Source organism: Oreochromis niloticus, linkage group LG3, assembly GCF_001858045.2.
Source record: "Oreochromis niloticus isolate F11D_XX linkage group LG3, O_niloticus_UMD_NMBU, whole genome shotgun sequence".
Taxonomy (NCBI): Eukaryota; Metazoa; Chordata; class Actinopteri; order Cichliformes; family Cichlidae; genus Oreochromis; species Oreochromis niloticus.
In genome coordinates this window covers 67,324,188-67,328,968 of record NC_031967.2, presented here as the reverse complement: position 1 = coordinate 67,328,968, position 4,781 = coordinate 67,324,188, and the positions used below count along the sequence as shown (strand labels likewise).

General features: G+C 41.1%; 2 long non-coding RNA genes across 2 annotated transcripts; both read right to left on the bottom strand.

The window, feature by feature from the left end:
- Positions 1-668: 668 nt before the first annotated feature.
- On the bottom strand, positions 669-2,489 carry LOC106097123 (uncharacterized). The gene is made up of 8 exons (XR_002059833.2): positions 2,343-2,489; positions 2,160-2,278; positions 1,980-2,087; positions 1,710-1,798; positions 1,463-1,568; positions 1,291-1,396; positions 1,147-1,211; positions 669-850 (listed from the first exon to the last, which is right to left on the bottom strand). It is a non-coding gene; the product is annotated as an uncharacterized LOC106097123 (long non-coding RNA).
- A 360-nt stretch (positions 2,490-2,849) lies between these two features.
- On the bottom strand, positions 2,850-4,505 carry LOC112846096 (uncharacterized). Its single transcript, XR_003218923.1, has 3 exons — positions 3,428-4,505; positions 3,098-3,334; positions 2,850-3,028 (listed from the first exon to the last, which is right to left on the bottom strand). It is a non-coding gene; the product is annotated as an uncharacterized LOC112846096 (long non-coding RNA).
- Between the last annotated feature and the right edge of the window lie 276 nt (positions 4,506-4,781).

Genomic DNA, 4,781 nt, shown 5'->3' with positions numbered 1-4,781 from the left:
CTGTTGGGTTGAGATTCACGAGTCCGGAGCGGAATTAAAAACATGACATTAATTTAAGGTTATCACGTGTTTTGTGAGCAAATGCTTTTGCATATTCGTAGGGTTTCCTCCCTTAAATGAAATATCTACTTTGCAAGTATTGCAAGTTGCCCTGTTGTCATCCGTTCTCGTAAAGTATAACCAAACTTTTGAGCATTTGAGCTGCTTAGGTACCATGTTTCCTGCCAGGTAAATGACGCTCCGCAACATGGTGACGTCATTCGGGGCGACTGGAATCGATAAGGGAATCGTTTGCAAAAATGGCAAACAATTCCAAGGAATTGAAACAGTGGGAACCGGTTCTCAACAAGAACCGGGTTTCGATACCCATCCCTAGTCACATGACCCTCTTCCTATTGAAAAAACAAAAGTTGTATCCAAGATGGCCGACTTCTAAATGGCCACCATGGTCACCACCCATCTTGAGGAGTTTGCCCCCTCACATATACTAATGTGCCACAAACAGGACTTTAATATCACCAACCATTCCCATTTTATTACGGTGTATCCATATAAATGGCCCACCCTGTAGATTAACTTGTGACACATCTGCACCTGCTGCTATGATCACATTGAGTAGAGGCTGAGTGGCTGCACTTACACCTGGTGCATCCAAATCTACCCACAAACATGTTGAAAGATGCAATGTCAGCAATGTGGATTGTTAACACTAAAAACAATCAGTAAGCAAAGACCACAGGGATCAATTGTTTCTGTTTATTTAGCACCCACAACATTTGTAGTCGCATTCTGCACAGGGGAAGTCCACACACACTGTGTGGTACCACTTTCCGCAGAAGGTGCATTCAATCTGCAAGAAAAATTAGATTGTCAGAGTCATTCATCTGAAGTCAGGCTGTTGAGTAAAGCAACTAAACATGTTACAGTGTGCAGATACTGCATATTTCTGTGCAACAGTCTTATCTGTGTATCACTTGATGTTTCCATGCGTCCTTTAGGTGCTCTAGTGTCTTTAAAGTGCAAAGGCATGCAGATTATGTGAACTATAATTTCTCTGTTGGTGCATCAAAGTGACATGTCACCCAGTGATGTTGAAGTAACCCAGTCAAGGTGCTTCCATCTGAGGTATTGATTTCGTTATCTTACCCAGTCATTGGTTTCTGCACCTGAGCTTCTCTCACCACAGGCATGACATAGCTGGGAAATGTCATCTAAAAATACATATGGCACAATGACGATATACACAGAAATATTTTAAATGGAGGTCCAAATGCCGTTTCTCGGGTATACCTGAGTTTTGGATCAGAGAGAGTACTATGTCCAGTCTGAGCCTTTCAACCCCCTCCTCGTCAACAGGGTAGAGTATATTGGTCCCCGAAAGAATTTGTTCTGCAAGCTGAACATTTTCTACTCATTAGAATCTGTTCATTCAGGTACAATACACCATGAGCATTTTACTTACATTGCATACAAAGACGCCACAGGATGTTAGGTCCTGCTGTTTTGGATGGGCAACAGTTGAGCACGTCCATTTGCCAATGGCTGGACATTTTCTCCTAACCAGAGCTCTGTAAAAAACAAAAAAAAAACAAAAAAAAAACAAAACACACAACAGGTACTGAATGTTACTCAGTGCAGCAGCCTTATGTAATTCACATGTCCAAGTTATAAAAATGACTACTGTGGTTAACATTAGCCTTTTTGCTTACCTTGTTACATCCCTGCACTTATCCATTTGTGCTTGTGTTGCCCCAAATGGGTCAACAAAGACAACCCGCATCTCTTTTAGATAAATTATCTTGAAAACCAAATGGAAATCATGTTAAACCTAGTAATTTCACTTCAAATTCTCATGGTTGTATAATGTCTGCCCCAGCTGCCACATCAGAATTTAGCAGATCCAGCTACAAAGTGAAGATCTTGGAATTAAATCATGAATAGTCTTAAATGAGAATGTTTAAATGTCAAAGCCAACTCACCTTTCTGAAACCTTTTGTGGACCCCTGCCAAACTGATGTAATGAAATAGGAGTCCATAATCAATGCAGCGTGTTGTTGCCTCACCAGTGTCAAATAGGCATTTATGATCTAGGAGCACAAACGGTACATTGTCATTTCCTTCCAATAAGGTGACCAGTCATTTGGAAAACATTTACACACCTCACTTTCCAACTCTTTCCCAGGGGCCAAGTCAGCAATGTTTTCCGAAAATAACTTGTATGGCCCAATTTTGGACCACAGCACCTTTCCCCTTTCTCCAGCCCAGATTTTGGTTATTACTGTGTAGACAATATTGTCAGGCACTTGTCAGACATATCATTTGTTCATTGTCTGCTTACTCACCATTTATGGGGTCACAGCAAGACTGCACCAGTGATGGCCTTTTCTCTGCTCTTGCCTCACATTTTTGCACAAAACCAGGTCTCCCACCTGAAAGCCATCCTCCTCTCCCCTTTTTGCCTTTCCCCTGCAGATTTTGTCTTGGATGGTTTTAACATTTTTGATTACTTCAGCGTATACCACCTCCAGGGTTTGTAGGCCCTCACACACGTCTTCATTTCAAATGATTTTATTGACCATGTCTTCTGTAATCTGCCAAAATAGAATGACTGAGTAACTGGATTAGGATTCAGACATTTTCTTTCTTGTAAATTACACCATTTTACCTTGTATTCCTTTGGGATCTCCGATGGATACCTTGCCTCTCTGCCGAACATGAGGAAATATGGGCTGTATTTTGTAGTCAGCTGCTTTTTTGTCCTCAGTCCAAACATAGTGGACTGCAGACATTTGTCCCAGTTCTTGGGCTCTTCACTCACCAGTTTATTGAGGGATCTGAAATTTGAATGCAAAAGAACAAAATACTAAATAACCAGCGTTGAGACATAGTTACAGCACAAAATATAAATGACAGTATTGTACCTCTGGATTGTTCCATTTAATCTTTTCGCCAAGCCATTGGTTTGGGGATGGAATGGTGAGCAGAGGCTTCTTTGGATGCCCAGGGTTTTACACAAGCCATAGTTGACCTTGAAAAGGTGATCACATTAGTCATCCAAGCTTACATTACATATCTGCTTGATTTATTAATACCTTACCTTGTTGCAAAACTCTGAGCCCTGGTCTGTTAGCAGTTTTAGGTGCACAAAATTTGTAAAAAAAAAAAAAATCCAGACTACAGCTGGCGACCTCATCTGCAGTTTTGTTTTTCAGTGGTAGGTCTCTGCCCATTTGGTGAAATAGTCAACCATTACACAAATATACTGATTACCACCATCCATTAAGGTCAGTTTACCCACAAGATCCATTCCAACGAGCTCAAAGGGCTCCGTGACCTGTGAGGGGGGGGGGGGGGGGGGGGGGGGGGGGGGGAATGTTACATTTGATGTATTTGGACAGTATCTAATATTCTGTCCGTGGTGCTGTACCTTGATTGGAATGTATCCTTTCTTTTCCTTAATATTGGCCCACTTACACTGGCATTGTGGGCACTGAGCAACCTATTGACAAATGAAGTAATATTATATGCTAATAATCAGTAAAATGCCTTAGAGCTGTAGGTAATATGGGTTAGACAGGAGCAACAAAGTACAAACAAAAGACAAAAAACAAACAACAGAAAAACAAACAAACACAAAAGGGGGATTTTCAAAATGAGTTTGAGGCTCATTCAGACAAAATGTGCTCCCCCATTTTTTAATGTCTCCCTCCATGCCAGGTCAGTAATAGCGTGCCATGACAGCACTGTGGGTCTTCTCCCATCCACAGTGTCCACCAAAGTGGCAGGAATGAAATTCCTCAAAAATGTCATTTGCCTCTTTGGCAGAGCAGACCACTTTTGCCAGGTGCTCAGTTTTGTTCTTCTTCCGCCTGCATACATAATACAGGTCTCCATCTACATTAAGCATGTAAGGCAAGACAAGAAAAAAGAGAAAAAAAAGAAATGGTCACATTAAAGCACAATACTACACTCTGATGGTTTACATGACATTATCCATTGTACTCAGCATTTATCCTGAAGGTCTCAGCTCTTCTCTTGATTGTAAACCTTTCCCTGCTGGTTGATCCTTCAGGATAGCGATTGTGGAGTTTGAACTCCAGAAGCTCCCTCACAATTTTGGGATCCATTTCCCTCACCTACACCTGTCCACCTATCTACCTACTCCACTGTACCACAAACACACAGACTCAAAGACACACCACACAAACCAACTAGCACACCTCAGTCACTCACTTTCAGAAGTCCACTCTCTCACAAGCTCTGCTCAACCACACTGGCTATAGTTGCCTTCTAATCACTGTCTAACTGCTGTAAATTCACTAACTGATATCGCCTCACAAAACCCACAAATGTTGCTTGTACTCACTATGCTTATATAGACTGCATATAACTACCAATTCTCTCCAGCTGTGCTGCTTAATTACCTATATTGGCTACCAGTGTTCCTACCAAACACCACATGATTGCCTCAAGTGACTCCAGTTGCACAATTGAAATATACAGAATCACAGAAAAGAAACAGGCAGACTATTCTGACACAGTGTGTTGTGAGCACACCAGTGACATATTTCTATGTAATCTATGTGTGAAGTACATATTTTTGTTGTGTAATAACATAAACAAAAGGAGTTGTGATGTCTAAAACTTCATGTGTATGATGAGATGTAAATTAATACACAGTTGTGTTTCATGTGGTTGCATGGTTTATGGGAAAGAAAAGACAACATTGACAATCACAAATGTATTGTGCAGGAAATGAATTCAAACGTGGTGATAGGACC